The following is a 22862-nucleotide window of genomic DNA, read 5'->3' as shown; positions in this document are numbered from 1 at the left end:
GCATTAACAGATTCGGGATAATGTTGAAAGATGGGGTCGGGAGTCCAGAATTAGAGGGCATAAGTTTAGAGTGAGAGGGGAATGATATTAAAGAGACCTAAGGGGCAACTTATTCACGTAGATGGTGGTACATTTATGGAATGAGCTGTCGGAGGATGTGGTGGAGGCTGGTACAATTGCAACATTTAAGAAGCATTTGGATGAGTAAATGAATAGTAAGGGTTTGGAGGAAATGGGCCGGTTGCTGGCAGGTGGGACTAGATTGCGTTGGGATATCTGGTCGGCATAGACAGGTTGGACCGAAGGGTCTGTTTCCATGCTGTATATCTCTGTGACTCTATGACTCCCCTGTGGTTTGTGACTCCCCTGATGTAAGACAGCCATAATTTCTTGCATCGTCATTTTACTCAACATTTCTCTCCCATCGGGTAACATCCAGCTCCTATCTGCTGTCTTTGCAGCTCCAAAATATTTTAGTTCCTTTTCCTCCTTTGCAGTAAACAACGGGGAACCCTGAAGATCTAGAATTTCAGGTATTAAGGAGTATATCACTGCTCCCTGTTGATTGGGGCTGCTTCTTTAGATACCTCATCTGACAGTTTATTTCCCCTTACTTCCAGTTCATTCCACTTCTGATGTGCATTTATATGAACTACCGCTATTTCTCTCGGGTGTAACAGAAAATCCAGTACTTGGATATCAATTCCTCATGCGATAGTTCTTTTTCTCTTCTGTTTGTTAGTTCTCTTTCTTGCCAAAATTTTCCGAAGGTGTGTACCACTCCAAATGCATATTTTCTGTGTGTGTACACCGTTGCTTCCTTGTCTTCTCAGTTTCTGAGAGCTCCTTCTAGGGCATAGAGCTCACACGTTTGGGCTGACCAGCCGTTAGGCAGTCTTTCAGCCTCGATAACGCTTCCTTCTATCCCGTCGACTACAGCATATCCATTGTGCCTTTTCCCCTTAATCACCCGGGAGAACCCATCGATAAACAGCCGAGCTCCAACGCTCCATCCCTTAAGTCCATCCGCACTTTAATCTGATATTCAATAATATCAAAGCAGTCGTGTTCTGCATTACCAGCGGCCATCCCCTCTCCCTTCCACAGGAATGCAGCTGGATTCAAGCAACTATCTGTGACTAACATAAAGTCATTCTGTTCAATTAAGATTGTCTCATATTTAAAGATTCTAGAGTCTGTGAGCCATCGTCCTGTTTTCTGAGTTAGTATGGTCTGTACCGTACGTGGGGTGTTGAATATTCATGCTCACCAAAAGTGAGTTTCCGATTCTCCTGTACCAATAAGGCTGTTGCGGCCACTGTCTGCACAGACTCCGGCCAAACGCTTGATACTGGGTCTAATAATTTAGACAAGTAGGCAACCGGTTGCTTCTTCCAACACCCCCCAAACTCCGCCCGCCCCCCGTCGCTGGGTTAGGACCCCTAGAGCCACTCTCCTGTCTACCGTGACAAACAAATGGAAGTGCTTGTCTCGGGAAGATAATGCATGAGCAGCGGTATAGGTGTTGGTTCCCCTTTAGTTCTTCAATTAATTGCCTCTCTTTATCTGTCCAATTCAATAATTTAGGGTCTTCCTCTAATCGTTTCAAATATAGTTTCTTTGTTTGCCGTTCATATGAGTCTATCCATAATCTACAGTACCCTGCTAATTCCCGGAGTTTTCGTAATTCCCTTTTGGTTTTAGGCGGCAGCATTCCCACAATTCCCTCACTTCTTTCTGTGTTTATTTTTCGTTTTCCTTCACTGATTAGGTGTCGCAAATATATGACTTTCTTTTCTACGTACTGCAATTTATTATTGGACACCCTCAATCCTTGTTATCCTCGAAAGTTCCCTAATTCGTTTGTGGCTTCTATTGTTTTGTCACTCTTCTTGCCTGTTACAAGAAGACCATCTACATATTGTAACAGGGTAGTTCTTTGGGGTTGTTGAATTTCTCTGAGACTTGTTCCAACAACTGACTAAAGAGATTTTGGGACTCAGTAAGTCCCTGCGGGAGTACCGTCCATCTGTACTGGTGTTTTCACCCTGCTTTTGGATCTTCCCAATCAAAGGCAAACAGATTCCTACACCCCTCCGCCAGTAACATGCCCAGTAGGAATCCTGCAGATCCAGGACACTAAACTATTTATGGCCATGGGGAATCTTACTCAGTCGTATATAGGGATTAGGGAAAACAGGGTGGCGGGCTTGTACTATTTGGTTCAATGTCGTTCGGTCTTGTACCAGGCGATAACTACCGTCCAATTTTTCTAACTCGCAGGATAGGGGTATTGTAAGGTGTCATGCAGGACTCTCGTAATCCATCAATTACTGGCTACAGCCCTTTGTGTCACACTATTGAAATGGGGTGTTGTGATTTGCCAACCACGTCTACCTCTCTCTTTAAACTGATCTCCAAAGGAGGTATTTGTAATCCCCCGCGATTCCCTTCCCGTGCTCACACTCTGGGTTCTATTTCCTTCTCCTTTTCCTCGGTCAAGACACAATTTGCATCACTAATCTCTGGGCCCATACTCCATTCTCCAGTCTTAGGAGTATGACTAAATCCTTCCACAATCAGTTACTTCCGATAGCAGGAATATATAACAGTTCACATTCGACAATATCTTTACCACTCTCGATTATTATAGGTTCAAGATCTGGAACTGTAAATCCCTCCCCTTTTACTCCAGAAAGAGTTAATAGTCGTTTCGAGATTTCCACTCTCTTGTGCTTAAAATTTAAGTATGAACTTGCTGTCCCCGTATAGACTCAGAAAACTACGTGCCCTTTGTAAGGTCCCACCTGTAAATTTATCAAGGTTTTCTGGCGGAGCCCCAGGGAAACGGAAGCCCTGACACACCTGTTCTTCACCAAGGTTCATGAACGGTACTGCCTTTGCTTCCTTTAACAGATGTGGGCACTCTATCTTAAAGTAACATGTCTTTCCAAAGTGATAACATCCCGCCTGTGGGGATTTTCACTTCGATCCTTGTTCCTGTCCACCAGACCACGTAACATCTCCTCCCTAATATCTTCTCCTCCCTTTATTTTCAACATGCTGCCCGCCACCATTCTGGTTTCCTTCTCCTTTTAGTTTAGTCCTTCTTTTTATTACCTAATCAACTGTGGCTACCATTATTTTTGCCTTTAGTTTCTGCTTCTCATGTTACGTTGCCAGATCAATTGCTGAGCCGATTTAACCAATTGAACAGATTTAGGGCCACCTCATGGCCTTTCGCCATCGCCCAATGTTTTGCTCAGATCTTGATTTTATTTAAAAAAAACATTACAATATTTCTTGCTCTCTGTAGCCTCAAATACAGATTCATCAATTTATGCTTGCCTGACTTAAAAGCCTCTTCCTAACTGCACATTTTGGAATCATACATATAACTATATATTTATACATTATAAATTCACTTATTCAGTATTTAATATTTAAAATGTAAAATGCCTACAGTTCCTAACTTCGAAATCTACTATTATTACCCGGTTTTAGATCCTTAATGTAAATCGAATATTAGTTTTCTTAAGAAGTCCTGACCAATCATTGCTCAATTATAATGATATAACTCGTAAAATAACCGGAGCTGCCTTAAAAGGATTTGTCAACTCGAGTTAAAAAAATTCTACTGTATGCATAATGGAGGAATCCAAGGACACAGAAATTAACCATAAGATGATTTATTTACTTCTCACAATCTAATGTTGCAGTGAATCTTCAAACGTCCTCCATAAATCGCTTTTATGTCAGGATAAAAGAGATGAGTTAGAAACTTATACTCAGGCAGTCATGACCTGCAAAAAGAACAGGAGTTAACATTTTATTTCATAATTATTGTAAAATCCTTAACCTTAAAAGAAATCATGTTATATTTCCACAATAGAAATTAGATTCAAAACAGTCCCGGATCTCAAGCTCCAGGGAACAAAGCACAAACATTTAATAACCAAGACTGAAATGTGCATTCAAACCGAATCACAAAGGGTTAAATTTTCGATTAGCTGTACAGCTCTTTTTTTCCCTCTCTCTCTCTCTCTAACACACACACACCATATCTCACAGAGACTTTCTGAATTTCCGGCAACAACACCGCTAGAGGCTTCTTCCTGTACCCTCTATTTTTTTGAATCTTTTTTCTGGATGTCAGGCCATGATTTTCTTACGAAGTGTACCCTCAGCAGTCCTTCAGCTAAGAGCCCTTCCAAGACAAAGCATATTCTGAAACCTCCTGACGGTAAGGCTGATTTGCATTGACATATGAATTCAACTATTTACAAACACAGTCTTCGGCCGACCCGTACTTCGGCCAGAAGACGTAGGAAGGATTTCTTAGTCCAAACAAAGCAACAATATTTCATCATCCATTTCCTATATTTTCCCCTTGTACAAGTATTATTTTGCCATTTCCACATCATCGGACTTACTGGAGGTAAATTTTTAGGGACCCCGCCTCCATTTCGATTTCCTTTTTTTGGTCCCCAGAGGCTTTTTCCTTACCCTTGGAACAGCCCATATTGATTTCCTTCGTTAGTCCTTCGTAACTACTAGAACTCAATCCCAGCCACCAAGGCAATATCTAAAAGTCAGTTTTCCTTCCTTGGTCCATGCACGGTGTTGTCTGGCTCGATGTCTCCCTGTGCCTACTTGCAACCTTTTGCTTGCTTCAGATCGACTCTCATCGGATCTTGATCAATCAAGCAGAAGGGGAAATCCACCACCGAGGAACACGGGAACATTCTGAAAGGAAAGGGATGCATCTTCCCAACCACCGACGGTGCCTACCCGGCTGGTGATGATGGACACCCCCGACGAGCGTCGAACTTGTGAGAAACGGAGCTCACAATATAATAAAATTCAGTCAGAATAAAATTCTGAAGCAGCGAACTTTATTGAAACGTTCTTGCAAGACGGGTATCTAGCAAGGAGGTACCCCAATCCAAAAATTACTTCACAATTTGAGCAGTTTACTTTAGTCTCTGGAAATACTTCCCCGTTTCCCTCATTGGCCTTCAAACCTATCAATATTACTTATTGTGTTCTTCACCTGCCTATCTGCGTTCCCCCCCTTTTTACTTCCTCCGCTACTCCAAGATGAGTGGCCCTCACTCTTATTTACCCTGTAACTAACTTGGTTCATTTCAGTGCCTATATGAGGGCAACGTGCCGAGTCTGCCATAACTCAATGTTCTTTGCATTTTATCTGTTTGTCTGTAACATCTTTCATTTTTTGCTAGCACATTTCATTCTTGTATTCACATTTCAGCTAATGAAAGCAATTATGTATTTCCTTCACATAATTCCATTCTTGGTTGAAACACTTATACAATGGTCTTAGTTCATTTACCTTGCATAATCAATTATTTATTCAGCTCTTGGCTGAAACAATTATACACAGGTGTTAGTTCATTTATCTTGCATAAGCAAATATGGTTGCAGAAGTCACACTGATTTACGTATACCCCACAGCATGTCTAACCACAGCGAGGCTCCCACCCTTTCCTCCATTATTGATCAATTACACTTTCAGTCCCAACACACTCCTCGCTTGTCATTAGCCAATCCCCATTCCTTAACCGCATTTGACAGTTACACGTTTGCCCCGACATTCCACCATCTCTCATTGGCCGTCATGCTATCCACACAAGTTTCAGAAAAGCTGGAAGCCAATTGTTAAAATAGTCTTGCTTTTCCATTCGCCCATTCCAGTCAGTCAGATCGGTCTCCGCCCAAATCAGGCAATTTCTGGAAAATCCATTCGTAAAAATGGAGTGACCAAAAGGTGCTGGGACTGCCCTCACTCCTCCCCCATCATGCACGAGGGAGTGAGCAACAGGAGGTGGGCCTGCCCTAACCGCTTCCCATCATCCACAAGGGAGTGAGCAACATGAGCTAGGACTGCCCTCTCCTCTCCCCCAATCATTCACAAGGTAGTGTGCAACAGGATCCGGGGCTGCCCTCTCCCATTCAGCATCCACAAGGGAGTGAGGAATCTCTGTGTGGTTTTCAAGTCTGAGGCATGTGTGTGAGTGTGTGTCAGCGTAGGGAGGAATGGAGGGAAGGGCCAGTAAGTTGCAGGCCACACTCAACTGTTGTGCGGATTTCTCTCTCAACAGTTAACCGCCTCCCACCCTCCTCGAGCCCACCATGCATTCATCGGGACCGTTTGCAAGAATACCAATTTAAGGAGTACATTCACATTTATTCTGCAAGAGAAGCAGAATCCAGTGGTCTCAAGGCAGATACAGAGACGCAGAGTCTGCAGCACTTCAAGTAGCTGACTGACACACCATCACTTTTCATGGATAAAGTTATAAATCACACAGCATCAGGTTATATAGTCCATCAGGTTTACTTGAAAGTATTAGCTTTCAGAGTGCTGCCACTTCAGGTAATTAGTGCAGCGGGGTCCTAATACACTGAATTTATAGTAAAATATTACAGTGGTATGCAATTGAAATGATATATTAAACGAACATAGATTGTTATTAAGTCTTTCACCTTTTAGAATGTATTGCAGGTTTCGCTTCATGAATATGTAAATCCCAGGACTTCGTTTAAGTTACATTCTCGAGATAACTTAAGGTTTTATAAAACAAAATGACATCCCAGCTCAGACAATGTATTAAAGCTGCGAGGTTAGAGCCTGTCTGAATCCCAAACTTGAGTCAGACTGGTTCAATTTCTCGAGTAGGAATTTATAAATTGTGGTAGGATTTGACTGTGGGCTTTCTGAGCAAAAATGGAATGTATCTGCATACATATATATTTTCGGGATAATTAGAGATGGACATCCACTTCTGGCCTCACCTGTCACACTCCCATTCAAACATTTTCCAAAATCTTCAGACGTACTCCCTGTGTAAAAGAAAAACAAATGCATCACACTGTGCCCGATGTCATTTAAATATGTGCTTTATCTGGTCATCACTTCCAGAGCCTGTCTTCCTTCTGCTGCCTCACTGTGTGTGGAGATTCTCACTGATTAACCTTGCTCATCTTTTGTCCGCAGGGAACAAGAATCCTGCAATCTATGCCGGGACAATCAATGTTTAAAGATACTTTCAAATGCTCCTATGTAATGCGAGGGTGGTGCAGTGGATAGCACTGCTGCCGCATCGCGCCATGGATGTGGGTTCGGGGTTTAGTCTCGGGCAACTGTGTGGATTTCGTATATTTTCCCTTGGAATGCGTGGCTTCCTTCCTGCTGCTCCAGTTACCTCCCAAATTCCAAAGATGTGAGATTAGGTGAATTGGCCACGGTAAATTGTCTCGCCTTCAGGGATGTGTATGGTTGGTAAATCAGTTATATATATAGGGTAACGGAATGGGTCTGTGTCGGTTACTCTTCAGCGGATCGGTGTGGACTTTTTGGACTGAAGGGTCTGTAGGGATTGTATTCGAACTGAAAGATGCACAGCACCAGAGTTCACACTGGTTAACTGAAGTGAACTTTATTATGTGACTGAAAAGTTAAACGAAGAAACACTCAAACAAAACAATGTTTGCTTCAACATTCTCTGCAATGTTTTGAATTTGTTTTACTTTTACAGCCCAGGATGTTTATCTCATGAAGTTTTGAAGGTTCATTCACTTTCTAAAGAGATCAACACCAACGTCTGCTATTACCCACTTGAATTTCCGTCCATTTCATCCCAGTTTCTCATTCTGATACCGAAGATTTCCAGTCCTCTCTCTCTCTCTCCACAAATGCTCCACTGTCTGTGTTGTCAGAGCTCTTTGTGTAAAAGCAGTTTGTCTGTCAAAAGACCTCCAATTCTGTCACGGTTGGTTTCAATCTTCATTGGTGACATTACTCCAATGCATTTTTATACTTAATAGGCTGTTTTGAATTTTTCCTCTGATCCTCATTCAGCATAAACGTTAGGTAACTCTCAGTAAACAGCTTCCTCAATTTGTCTTTACAGTTTACCTTTCAACACTTTGTTTCTTCCACACCATGCTGAGGTTTAATTTGCTCTGTTCTGAACTGGAAATTCATTATTTTATTCAGTATTAATTCAGTAGTGGCGGGCAATTTAATCTTTGATGTTAGGAATGCACAGTAGTAAATGCCTTTGTCTACTCTAATGAAATTTTTTACTTTGCGATTTTGTCGATAGTTTTTCCAGCTTCTGCACTGTCCAATACTTCAATTTCTCGAATTTCAAGGAAGTTCCATGCTGAGTTGGAGTCCAAATGTAGAAGACTATTCACACAGAGACATAACTTCAGAACTGTGACTCTCCATCCAAGGTTGGGAAAACAGTAAAGTGCCCGTAAAATCATTTCCCTCTGTTGAGTTCACATGATTAATAAGTAACGTGCAAACAAAAACAACAAGAGACTCTACTCACAAAATAAAATGTTAATGCACTCTGAGCAACGGACAATAAGACATAGGTACAGAAGTAGTCCATTCAGCCCATCAAATCTGGTCAGCTATTTAATCAGGTCACTGCCATTGATCTGATAGCCCTCAACTACAAAGACTTGCCTTTTCTGAAAAACCGTTGATTGCCTTCCTGATTAAAATCTGTCCATCTCAGCTTTCAGTACACTTAATACACCAGCCTCAATTGTCCTCAGAGATAACAAGAAATTAATCCTCATCTCGTTCTTAAATAAGTGAACAAATATTATGAGACCATGCACTGTGGTCCGAGACAGGATGCCTGTGACCAGTGGAGTACCACAAAAATCGTTGTTGGGTACACTACTTTTCGTCATTTACGTAAATGATTTAGATGTGAGCGTAAGATGCATAGTTAGTAAGGACAAAGGACTAGTTAGCAGGACTTACACACTTCATGGTAATCTTCGAGGGAATGTTGCTGAACAAGCAGAAATTGGACTGCAGGTTCATAACTCCTTGAAGGTGGAGTCGTAGGTAGGCAGGATAGTGAAGAAGGCGTTTAGTATGCTTTCTTTTATTGGACAGAGTATTGACGACGGCAGTTGGAAGGTCATGTTGCGGCTGTGGAGGCCATTGGTTGTACCACTGTTGGAACATTGCATGCAATTCTGGTCTCCATTCTATCGGAAAGATATTTTGAAACCTGAAAGATTTCAGAAAAGATTTACAAAGATATTGCCAGGATTGGAGGTTTTGAGCTATAGGGAGAGGCTGTACAGGCAGGGGCTGTTTTCCCTGGAACGTCGGAGACTAAGGAGTGAACTTACAGATGTTTAGAAAATTAAGAGGGGCATGGATAGGATAAATAGACAAAGATTGGGTTGGCATATCTGTTCGGCATGGACGGATTGAACCGAAGGTTCTGTGTCCGTGCTGTACATCTCTATGACTGTACATAGAACTTGTCCCAGAGAGTCTTTCCAAATAATTCCCCTCCCATCGATGTGACACTCACAGGCCTGTAAAATCCTGGATTATCCCTGCTATCCTTTTGATATGATGGGACTATGTCAGGAGCCAGTTCTGGACTGAGGTTGATAAAGTTAAAAATCACACAACATCGGATCATAGTCCAACAGGTTTAATTGTAAACAAAGCTTTCAGTGCGCTGCTCCTTCAATTGGTGGTTGTGGAGTGAAAGATTACAGGACACAGCATGTATAAAATGTCATGATACATTGAGCAGAACTCGATTGTTAGTTCTTCCATCTTTTAGAATGGTTTGCAAGGTTCGATTCATTAATCAGTAAATCCCAGAACTTCTTCTAAGCCACCTCCATGAGCTAACTTAAGGTTTTCTAACAAATTATGACATCTCAGCTCAGACAATGCTTTAAAGGTGTGAGATCAGAGTCTGTCTGTATCCCAATCTTGAGCCAGAATGGTTCTATTTGCAAAGGGGAATTTACGAGATATTACATGGGTTGTCAGCCTGTATGGACTATGTGAGCTATTCACCAGACCTCTGTGAAATCGTCTGTGGCTACAAAGGACACAAAGATATCTGTCTGTGCTCTCATAACGCGTTTTGAGAAGATTTGTAGCTCAGGTTGTTTTTTTGGATGTAGGTTTGCTCGCTGAGCTGCAAGGTTCATTTCCAGATATTTCGATACCCTATGAGTAAACATCTTCAGTAGGTCTCTGGTGATGCAATGCTGAAAATTCCTGCATTCTGTTAAAATGTTTGCATTTGTTTGGGTTGGTGATGTCATTTGCTGTAGTGATGTTATTTTCTGTGATGAAATCACTTCCTGTTCCTTTGCTCAGGGGGTGATAGATAAGGTCGAACTCAAAGTGTTTGTTGAGAGAGTTTGTGATAGAATGTTCCAGTAAATTGTTGTCTTGCCTCACTCAATACTCTGGGACAGATCCCATCAGAACCTGGTGTCTTGTCTATCTTAATATGTTTTAAAACTCACACCTCTTCCTTTTTAACAATAACCTGGCTTAGAAACTTGCCATTCCATTCCCTGAGGTCATCCTCCACCAATTCCTTCTCTTTGGTGAAAACTGACATGAAGAATACGTTTATGACCTAACCTACCTCTTCTGACTCTACACATAGAACCCCTCCTTTATCATTGAGTGGGCCAACCATTTCCCTGGCTACATCCTTGTTTCTTTTATATATGTGTGAAAAGCTTTGGGGTTCTCCTTAATCCTGTTTTCTAACGATTTTTCCTGGCCCCTTTTAGCACTTCTAATTCCTTTTATACGTCCATTCCGACTTTCTTTCTTTACTTCAAGGGCATTGTCATTTCCCATCCTCCTAAATCTTTGGAAGTGAAAAATCACACAACACCAAGTTATAGCGCAATAGGTGTATTTGGAAGCAATAGCTTCTCCGCACTGCTCCTTCATCAGGTGGTTGTGGAGAATATGATCATAGGACACAGAACGTATAGCAAAAGTGTACAGTGTGATGTAACTGAAATTATTTGTTGAAAAACACCTGGTTTATTGATAAGTCTCTCATCTTTTAGATTTGGCATGGTGGATTCATTCCTTTCATTTGTAAATTCCAGTAGTTTCTTGAAGTTACAATCTCAAATGAACTTTAACCCTCGGTGCAATATCGCCCCAGATAATGCATTGAAGGTGCAAGATGCCCTCAGGCTCTCAGTGCCCCAATGTTCAAACTGATTCTCGTCTAAAAAAGGATCATACAGTGTCTTACATGCATTTAAGAATTTTCGAGCAATATGAAATGTAATTCTGTAAGTACAAATTTTCCCCACAAACTGATGTGTTTGTATGTGCGTGTGCGTGCATGTGGACTTGGGGGAGTGGGTTGAATGTCTGTGAGAAAGAGGGTGCCTGTGTATGTGTGTGAGTGTGAGTGTAAGGGTGTATAAGTCTGTGAGAGGGTGCTTGAGTGAGTGTGGGAGTATGTGTGAGTTTATGAGAGACAGCTTGCATATGAGAGACGATTTGCATGAGTGTATGCGTCTGTGGAATTGTGGGTAAATGAGTCTGTAGGTGTGTGTGTCTCTGTGTGTGTGTGTGTGTTTGTCTGTGTGTGTGTGTTTAAGTATTCTATGATTTAATGTGGGACCTTTGTAGCCCCATGCTGAGAAATGTAGGCCTCAGGCTCCATTATCAGCAAAGCACTGCATTTAATAATTCCATCCAATGTGGGAAATCTGGAGACACAGACTGGGTAATGGACGTGCAGACTCAGTCTCAGGCCAGCTTATATCTTGGCTTAATACTTCCGAGATCACCAATCTCATTCTTAACCAGAGAGAGTAAAAACCAGTAATACTTGGAAGTAAATGTACTGGTCCTCTGTTTTGAAGTAGACCAGGTGACCCAGATCAATGCCTCATCTGCCAGTTTACTTGACATTTCCTTCTCCAACTGACCAATATCCACAACATAAGCAAACGTAAACTTGGGCTTCATCGTGTGCCTAGTGCTAGTTGATCTGATGGAATAATGTGGAACCAAGGTTCCTCACCCTCCCAGCTAGATACATGTGCACACAGAGCAGGAGTGTCTCGGGCTCCATTCTTGGGCACATCCCTACACTGACCTCACACTCGATGATGTGGGATGAATCGAGAAGCACAGCGTTAGGAAACTTAGGCCTAGGATCCAGATCTTGAACCAAATGTTTACTGCTAATCGAGGGCTAGTTGAAACCCACAGATCAGAAAGATGTAGCCCAGGTCGAATCTTGGCCGAGGACTGGATTAGCCATTTTCACTCCCGGTATCAGATCAGCGATTATTTCCACCACCCATACACCCAGAGCTAAAGCTGTATCTTGGTCCTCGTCAGCCAATGTGATTAATGGTGGTAGATTAAATGAGCCATATCCCACTCCTACCCTGGCCATGATGAAGGTCCAGGTTGCATCTCAAGCCTAATGCTGAGTTAGCCAAATAGCCAATATGTCCACAATGCCGGAAAATATCGGCTCAGCATGCGTCAAGGGGCTAGAGCTGGGTTAGCCAATTTCACACAAGTTATGGATTAAATGTGGGGAAATATAGGACCAGACGGTATAATGGGCCTAATGCTGCAAGAGCCAATCCAAGTGCAGGACTTATTGAGTAGCTCAGTGCAGGGAAATTAATACTCAGGCTTCATTTTCACTTGCTTCATCAATCGGCTGGGTCTATGACTGAGGCCTCGATACTGTCTAATTGGCATAGGGGGCCACGACTGTGCCACGGGTGAGTGCTGCCTCCCAATCCCAGAGAACCATCATCCTTCCCTCCCAGCGAGTAGATCAGCAGGAATCGCCGACGGCCCCTCAGGATCCCCAGATGCCCAACTCCAGCTACCTGCACGCCCAGCCCTGACAACGACTTGGATGTTTGGACCTGCTCTCCACCTGTGCCAGCATCGTGCCCCCTACCACCTCCTGGCTGCCCTACTGCACCGTATCCTGGGTGAGAGGGGAGCTGTACAAGGCCAGGCAAAACTTCCAGCAGTAGCTGCAGTGAACCATTACAGGACTCCAGGGCCCGGATGCCAAACTGTGCTGCATCGTGACCTCACTGCCCTTGGCCTCCAGCAAGTTGCTAAGGGTCAAGCAGCCCCAGGAAAATTCCATCCCAACCTCGGGCATGACACACTGGGAGGCCACGTCACCGACTACTACATCATCACACACTGGGTGGGCTGAGGTGTCAATGACCTGGAATGAGTGAAGCCTGAAGCCGAGCTCCTCGTCATCAACTGGACTGATCACAAGGGATAAAGGTGGCCAAAAGGCCTGGGCCTAGCTCTTAGTTACTAATAAGAAGAATTTACATTCATGAAAAGCCTAGAATCTCGCACTTACGACCAGTAGGCCGAATTGGCAAGGGAGTCTTGAGGTTGAGATTTGAGATGTCCCAGAAAATCTCCTGTGGACTCAGACATGTAAAGTCTCTCTCTAGGATCGTCCCAGAGATCACACTCTTTGCAAGTCTGGAATAAATCGCTCTCACAGGCAGTTTATTTTAATTTTAGTCATCCATTTTGTTTATCAATAGCATCGCTGTGACAACACATCACTGACACAAAGAAGCTAAACTAATTAATTTCGAAAGGGTGCAGAGGAGATCTACTGGGATATTGCCTGGTATGGGGGGAAGATCCTACGAAGAAAGGCTGAGGGACTTGAGGCTGTTTTCCTTGGAGAGAAGAAGGTTGGGAGATGACTTAATAGAGGCGTGTAAGATCATAAGAGGGTTAAATAGGTAGGACAGCGAGAACCTTTTTCCAAGTATCATGAGTGCGAGTACGAGGGGGCAATTGAGGGGTGATAGATATCGGACAGATATCAGAGGTAGTTTCTTTACTCAGAGAGTCGGAAGGGTATGGAATGCTTTGCCTGCAATGGTTGTAAATTTGCCAACTTTAAAGTCGTCATTGGACAAGCATATGGTCGTACATGGAATACTGTAGGTTAGATGGGCTTCCGATTGGTATGACAGGTCAGCGCTGTAATGTTCTATGGTCTTTGTTCTGTACCAACATGCTCCCCACGACCCTTCCTGTACATAAGGAAATACTTCTCGAAACCCACCTGTAAATTGTTAATATGGAAATGCTTCATGAGACCCTGTCCCCGTAAATACTATCAATTTCCCCGCCACAACCCTGTATATACTGATACATATCTCGGCGTCACCCGTTAATTATGAACACACTGCCCGGGAAAAAAAAAACAATTAATACTGACACAGCCCCTGGTAACTTCACCCCCGTAAGTACCGACATATTCCACGTAGATCCCCCAACCCCCCCCCCCCCCAACCCACCCCCGTCGGAACTGGCTCATTCCTCGGGAACACCCCTGTCAATATTGACACATACCCCGCAAAAGACCTGTAAATGCCAACACACTCCCGGGACCCCTGCTGTAAATACTGACATTCTCCCCGGTACCCACCCTATAAATACAGGCTCTCTCACAGCAACCCCCTGTAAACACTGATACAGTGCCAGGGACCTGCCGTGTGTAAACTTACCCACCCCCAAGTCACCCCTGCAAACACTGTCACACTGCACAGGAACTCCACTATAAGTACTGACATAATCCTCACACCACTCCTGTACATATTGACGCACTTCCTGGGACACGCCTGTAAATACTGACACACACCCCGAGTGCACCTGTAAACAATGGCACACTCTCCTGCACATTCCTTTAAATGCTGACACACACACCGGGCCCCCAATTTAAATTCTGCCACTTTTGCATGACACACGTGTAAGTGCTGATGCATACCGCAGAACCTCCTGCAAGTACTGTCATATCAGCTGGGACGCACATTCCAAACACAACCGTGGAAAGTCTAAGTTACTCATAGAACATAGAACATAGAACATAGAACAATACAGCACAGAACAGGCCCTTCGGCCCACGATGTTGTGCCGAACTTCTAACCTAGATTAAGCACCCATCCATGTACCTATCCAAATGCCGCTTAAAGGTCGCCAATGATTCTGACTCTACCACTCCCACGGGCAGCGCATTCCATGCCCCCACCACTCTCTGGGTAAAGAACCCACCCCTGACATCTCCCCATACCTTCCACCCTTCACCTTAAATTTATGTCCCCTTGTAACACTCTGTTGTATCCGGGGAAAACGTTTCTGACTGTCTACTCTATCTATTCCTCTGATCATCTTATAAACCTCTATCAAGTCACCCCTCATCCTTCGCCGTTCCAAGGAGAAAAGGCCGAGAACTCTCAACGTATCCTCGTACAACCTACACTCCATTCCAGGCAACATCCTGGTAAATCTTCTCTGCCCCCTCTCCAAAGCTTCCACATCTTTCCTAAGGTGAGGCGACCAGAACTGCACACAGTACTCCAACTGTGGCCTAACCAAAGTCCTGTACAGCTGCAACATCACTTCAAGACTCTTGAAATCAATCCCTCTGCTAATGAACGATAATACTCCATAGGCCTTCTTACAAACTCTATTCACTTGAGTGGAAACCTTCAAAGATCTATGTACATAGACCCCAAGATCTCTCTGTTCCTCCACCTGACTGAGAACCCTGCCATTAACCCTGTATTCCGCATTCTTATTTGTTCTTCCAAAATGGACAACCTCACACTTGGCAGGGTTGAACTCCATCTGCCACTCCTCAGCCCAGCTCTGCATCATATCTAAGTCCCTCTGCAGCCGACAACAGCCCTCCTCACTGTCCACAACTCCACCTATCTTCGTATCATCTGCAAATTTACTGATCCACCCTTCGACTCCCTCATCTAAGTCATTAATAAAAATTACAAACAGCAGAGGACCCAGAACTGATCCCTGCAGAACTCCACTTGTAACTGGGCTCCAGGCTGAATATTTACCATCTACCACCACACTCTGCCTTCGACCGGTTAGCCAGTTTTCTATCCAATTGGCCAATTTTCCCTTTATCCCATGCCTCCTGACTTTCCGCATAAGCCTACCATGGGGAACCTTTTCAAATGCCTTTCTAAAATCCATGTACACTACATCCACTGCTCTACCCTCATCCACATGCTTGGTCACCTCCTCGAAGAATTCAATAAGACTTGTAAGGCAAGACCTCCCCTTCACAAATCCGTGCTGGCTGTCCCTAATCAAGCAGTGTCTTTCCAGATACTCATAAATCCTATTCCTCAGTACCCTTTCCATTACTTTGCCTACCACAGAAGTAAGACTAACTGGCCTGCAATTCCCGGGGTTATCCCTATTCCCTTTTTTGAACAAGGGCACAACATTCGCTACTCTGCAGTCCCCTGGTACACCCCCGTTGCCAGTGAAGACGAGAAGATCATGGCCAACGGTACTGCAATTTCCTCTCTTGCTTCCCACATAATCCTAGGATATATCCGGTCAGTCCCGGGGGACATGTCTATCCTCAAGTTTTTCAACATGTCCAATACATCTTCCTTCCGAACAGGTATCTCTTCTAGCTGACCAGTCCGTTTCACACTCTCCTCTTCAACAATGCCGTCCCTATCGTTCGTAAATACTGAAGAGAAGTACTTGTTGAAGACCTCTCCTGTCTCTTCCGACTCAATACACAGTCTCCCACTACTGTCCTTGATCGGACCTACCCTCGTTCTCGTCATTCTCAGGTTTCTCACATATGCATAAAATGCCTTGGGGTTATCCTTGATCCTATCCGCCAAGGATTTTTCATGCCCTCTCTTAGCTCTCCTAATCCCTTTCTTCAGGTCCCTTCCGGCTATCCTGTATCCCTCCACTGCTCTGTCTGACCCCTGTTTCCTCAACCTTATGTAAGCCTCCTTCTTCCTCTTTACTAGACATTCAACCTCCCTCGTCAACCAAGGCTCCCTCACACAACCATTTCTTTCCTGCCTGATAGGTACATACATATCAAGGACACGTCGTATCTGCTCTTTGAAAAAGTTCCACATTTCCACCACATCCTTCCCTGACAGCCTATGCTCCCAACGTATGCTCCTCAAATCCTGTCTTACAGCATCGTAATTTCCCTTCCCCCAATTGTAAAATCTACCTTGTTGTGCGCACCTATCTCTCTCTCCATAACCAAGGTGAAAGTCACAGAATTGTGGTCACCATCACCAAAATGTTCACCCACTAGCAAGCCCACCACTTGTCCCGGTTCATTACTGAGTACTAAATCCAATATGGCCTCCCCTGTGGTTGGACAATCTACATACTGCGTTTCAAAAGCTTCCAGGACACACTGCACAAACACCGCCCCATCCAATCTACTTGATCTAAAGAGCTTCCAATCAATATTTGGGAAGTTGAAGTCGCCCATGACTACGACCCTGTGGCTTCTGCACCTTTCCAAAATCTGTTTCCCAATCTGTTTCTCCACATCTCTGCTGCTATTGGGGGGCCTATAGTAAACACCCAACAAGGTGACTGCACTTTTCCTATTTCTGACTTTAGCCCATACTACCTCCAGAGGCAGATCCCCCTCAAACTTCCTTTCTTCAGCCGTTATACAATTTCTAATTAGCAATGCCACCCCCCTCCTTTTTTACCACCCTCCCTAATCTTACTGAAACATCTGTAACCAGGAACCTCCAACAGCCATTCCTGTCCCTCATCTATCCACGTTTCCGTGATGGCCACAACATCGTAGTCCCAGGTACCGATCCACGCCTTAAGTTCACCCACCTTATTTCTGATACTCCTTGCATTGAAGTATACGCACTTGAGCCCATCTCTGTGTCCACAAGTAGTCCCTGTCAGTGCTAACTTCTCCACAGCCTCCCTACAGTCTTGGACATCTTGACACACAGCTAGCTTACTTGCTGGACTACAAGTCCGGATCCCATCCCCCTGCCAAATTAGTTTAAACCCCCCCGAAGAGTGCTAGCAAACCTACCCCCCAGGATATTGGTGCCCTTCTGGTTCAGGTGAAACCCGTCCTGTTTGTATAGGTCCCACCTTCCCCAGAATGCAGTCCAATGGTCCAAATATCTGAAGCCCTCCCTCCTGCACCATCCTTGCAGCCACGTGTTCAACTGCACTCTCTCCCTATTCTTTTCCTCACTGTCACGTGGCACCGGCAACAACCCAGAGATGATGACTCTGTCTGTCCTAGCTTTTAGCTTCCAGCCTAACTCCCTGAGCTCTTGAATGATACTTCGATCACTGTGAACCGTTCTGATCCCTAAATCCTTCAGTGCGAACTTTGCAAGTTTTTGAACACTGTGTGCCCGCATTACTGTCATCTCCCTTGGTAAGACAGCTTGATAACACTGCGAATCGTTGTATTCTCGTTTTCCCTGTGTTCCATGGCAGTGAGAGTACTGTGCACAGAGAGGTACTGGATAGCCCTTGGTTCAGTCACAGCAGGAGCAAACTGCAGATGCTTGGTATCTGTAGCCATTACCTGGTCCACACTGGAAGTGCTGCGCACAGTTCCTGTCCCCATATCCCTTGTTTAGATGATAGTTAGTACACTGAACATAGATATAGTCTCAATCTCCGTTTTTAAGACCACAGTGCACGTAGTTCTGGACTCCACATCCCTCAATTCGACGACAGTGGGAGCACAGTGGAAAGTCCGTGTCTCAATATGTCTCAATGACAGCATTCTTTTAATAGTTACAAATCACACAACACCAGGTTATCGTCTCACAGGTTTAATCAGAAGCACTAGACTTCGGAGCACCGCTCCTTTATCAGGTGATAATAGAGGACACAAGTGTAAGGCACAGACTTTATCATAAATGTTTACAGTGTGATGTAACTGAAATTATACATTGAAAAAATATCTTGATTGTCTGTTGAGTCTTTCAACCGTTCGAATAACGTGGTAGTTTCCCTTCTTTCATATGTAATTCACAACACCTTTTTTTATTAAATTGCATTCTCAGGTTTGTTGTAACAATTGGTGTGAGCTCGTCAATATGTTGAAGATGTGATTTTCACATGAAAGAAGTGAAACTAAAATGGTATTCGAACAGATAAAAGACTCAACAGACAATCAAGATATTTTTAAATGTATAATTTCAGTAAAACCACACTGCAAACATTTGCTGTAAATTCTGTGCCTTAGAATTGTGTCCTCCACTATTATCTGATGAAGGAGCAGCGCTCCAAACACTGGTGCTTCCAATTAAACCTTTTGGACTATCACCTGGTGTTGCGTGTTTTTTTAGCTTTGTACACCCCTGTACAACACCAGCATCTCCAAACCATTCTTTCAATAGAACGACTACAATGTGGTAACAGGCCCTTCGACCTAACAAGTCCACGCTGAAACTCTGAAGTATAACCCACTGAGACCCAATGGGAAAGTGCAGACAGTTGTAGTCTCGACATCCCTTGCTAAGACACCACAGAGAGCACTGGGCATTTTATCTCATCATTGCAACCTTTGGTAGTCCACATTGATTGTACTGTGCCCAGTTCTGGCGTCCATCTCCCTGATAGGACCAGACTGGCAACACTGGATACAGTTCTGGTCGCCATGTTTCTTGGTTTGGTGTCACATGGAGGCTGCATTGCCCTGGCTGGAGACATCATTGAATTATTCCTTCCTGCTTTACAGGTTTCTTCAAATCTTGTGAACTTCAGAGAGGAACTTGCAAGCGCTCGCCTTGCCTTCCACATGAAGTTCCTTACAGTGGGGTTTGTGAAATCGGGCTGTACTGCTGCAAGAGAAAATGGATAATCACAAAGTAAATCTGAGGTGAGACCCACCTGATGGCAAACTGTCATTTCTGTCCATCAACTGTGTTCCACTGTGTGGATCCAATGACTTACTGCTTTCTGAATCATAACAATAAAATTTGTTGCACTGCCTGTTGTCCGTGCCCGAATTTTTCTTCCACTTGATCGGTGGAAGTGCAGCTCACGAAAACTCAGACAGCATCATACCAATTTTGTATTTACAACAGCGCCATACTCACAGAGTCATATGTTCCAGCCACATTCATTTGTCTACACACCCTGAAGACACACTGTCATAATGGAAGGCATAGTCAAGGAATCCTCCTGTTGATCTCTGCCAACCACCCTCCTTCAGCTGATGCTCTAGTTCTCTACAAAGTTGAACATCAGTGACAAACCGTTAGAGAGGATTTAGGACTCCTGTTCCATTCTGGTTTTCCGATTGAACCACCTTCACGCTGAAAGACTTGGGTTCTCCAATGATGAGACAAATTGACCGAGTTTTGCAAGTTGGAGTCTTACTGCAGTTCATTGCGAAGGATCCACCACAAAGGGAAATAATCTCCTTGCCTTCCTTCCTACCGCATGAATCTCCTCCAGTGTGTGCGATGCTCCCTCTCTCTGTAAGACTCTCCAGGCGCTATTGTTGTTCGTGTGTCTGTAAGCTCTGCCAGATTAGTACTCAGTAGTATATTCATTTGTAGAGCTGGTGTAAACGTGGTCGGCTAAATTACATCGTCGTGTGCAATATGACTTCTTTATGGTCCTGTGTGATGTCGTCAGAATCCTTCAACTCGAATCATCCCCTGTCTCTCTAACCTCGTTTTTTCCATAAGATCCCTTCAGATCTCTACACTCTCCATCAGCAAATACACCCCTCCTTATCTCTGTAACGCACACAGAGCTAAAGCAATATTTTATTTCTGGAACCTCCTCCAGCCACTACAATGCTTCTCTCTCTGTAAAAAGTTCTCCAGTCCTTACAGCTCGCCCATTGTCTATAACAACTCCGATCCATGCAAACCTTCCAATCTATGCGACCGGCTCCAGGTCACAAATCCAACAATGTCACTAACTTCCTTCTGCCCTGACAAATCTCATTATTTCTCTCTCACCCTCATGCCAATCGTGGGCGCTATGTCTGCAACGTTCTCTAGCAACTATAACTCTGCCCATATCTTTGTCTTCCTCCTCCCCTAAACTTTTCCCTGTTGTATAAACTCCTCCAATGTCTAACGAGCTGTTTAACATCCTCTAGTCCCTCCAACGTTGCCGATGCTGTAACCACCTCCTGCTGCTACACAGCTCACTACTTCTACAAACTCCACAGAGGAAATCACTACCTATGTGGGGGAACATCTCGCCCACCCTATCTTTGTAATCTCTACTAGATGTTAAAATCCTTCACGTATCTCTAAACTCCATTAGCTTCTTCAAATCCACAACTTTCTAAAATATCCACCAACTGCTTAAACCTTCTCTATCTCTGTAAAACCGTCTAAGAGAAGTCCCGTTCTTTTCTGTAAACCTCTTGTTATTAATTTCCTGCAGCACCAATGTAAGCTTTTCTTTCTGTTTTCTGCAATCTTTCGTTTTCAACGTCCTCCACCAAGAACATCCCTTGTTATCTCTAATCTATTCCAAAAACGGAATCCAACCGTACTTCTGTGAACCTTTCCATGAGGAAAATATGTTTTTGAAAGTGGTGCTATGTGGTTTGGAAGAATGTTATAAATACATGACTATTTGTAGAAACTAGAACATTTCCAGAGGTGGGAAGGGCTATCAAATGCAAAAGATGTTACGGAGAGTGACAATTTGTAGGCACAGAGGCACGTGTCTGGGATATATCAGATTGGCTGTGGGTTTCAGGGAAATATTGAATTGACCTGCAAATGCGTAGACTGGGATATACCTGCTCTGAATTTGGGCCTCGGGACAGGAATAAGTACCAATACTTGACTCTGCACAATCTTGGCAGATTGTATTTGATCTTCCTGACGGGAGTTTGGAGCTCGGTTCCAGAATGGAAGAGAGCAGCTGTCCATCTTCAGGCAACAGAGGGAGACTGGTACCTTCCTGATCTCATTGTGAGTCTGTTTTCCAGAATGGTTCTGAGAAGCTATAAATACCTAATGTTCTGGGGTTTGCACAGTTCTGAGTGTATTTACCTATTCTTTGTTAGTGTCTGGATGTGATTCTGAAATGAAACAATTACAACGGATCTTACACTCCACAACGAGTTCTCGGTATCAATTACTGACCTGCGTCAGCTACTAGAACCTCACATCAGAATAAGCTCTCACTTCTCGAAATGTTACAACTCGTGTGAATTGTTTCTGCATCATTGACCATATTCAGTGAAGATAGAAATTTCACTTCCCCTGTCACTGTGTGGTCTCCATCTTCAGGCCGAATGTGACTGAATTTTCTGTCCCTGTGCCTGCTGCATTTATGTCTGGTGCTGAGAGACTCAGGGCTACATCATGAGATAAGTTCTCCAAGTATCATTTTTGTCAGCGTTCGTAAACGGTTCCTCATGAAAATGGTTTTGTAGCCAAAATATTGATCTGGCTGGCCCAGCTTGGTTTTCACTTGAACCAAAACCAAAAACTGTACTTGTCTTTGGAATCTCCTTTAGCACCTAAACATATCCGTATCCCAGTAATGTCCCCCCGCCTCCACTATTTCTGCAATCTCCTCTGTACCCAAAAGCCATCCTGCCATCTGACACTTGCTGCCATCCTTGAATGCCTTCCAAACTTTTCAACAAGGCCAATGAAATGAGAGTTTAAAATAGTATGAACGATTTCAGATGTGGCTGTCATATGAAGATGAAGCTGCAGCGTGGCCAAGGTTGAGAACTGGATATACAAGGGTTTACAACGTTTACAAAGCAAAGGATAAACAGGCCTTTACAGTTAAGTAGCATTGTGTGAAAAGGATGGAATCAGAAATGTTGTTATGCTAATCACTTTCACACTGATCCTCCTGCCCTCTCGCCTTATCCCTGGACATTGATCAGATATTGGTAACCTTTGAAGACTTCAGAAAATGACATGATACACAGGAAATCATTTTGTGGACTGTCTGCATTGGACAAAAAATGTTTTTAAACCCTTCTTCTTACTGTCTAGAGACTATCGGATATCAGGTGCCGATCTAGGCACCGTTAAAATTGGTTGGAGAGTTTCTGCCTCTCCGTTGCTCACGTGTATGACTTCCAAATCACTAGCATGCCATAACTGAAATAACAACTTTCCTCACTGCTTCTCTAATATTTCAAACAATTACGTTTAATATTCACCACTGCTCTGGTGTC

This window comes from Chiloscyllium punctatum, chromosome 51 (assembly GCF_047496795.1).
Source record: "Chiloscyllium punctatum isolate Juve2018m chromosome 51, sChiPun1.3, whole genome shotgun sequence".
Taxonomy (NCBI): Eukaryota; Metazoa; Chordata; class Chondrichthyes; order Orectolobiformes; family Hemiscylliidae; genus Chiloscyllium; species Chiloscyllium punctatum.
Note: the sequence above shows the minus strand (reverse complement) of the source record.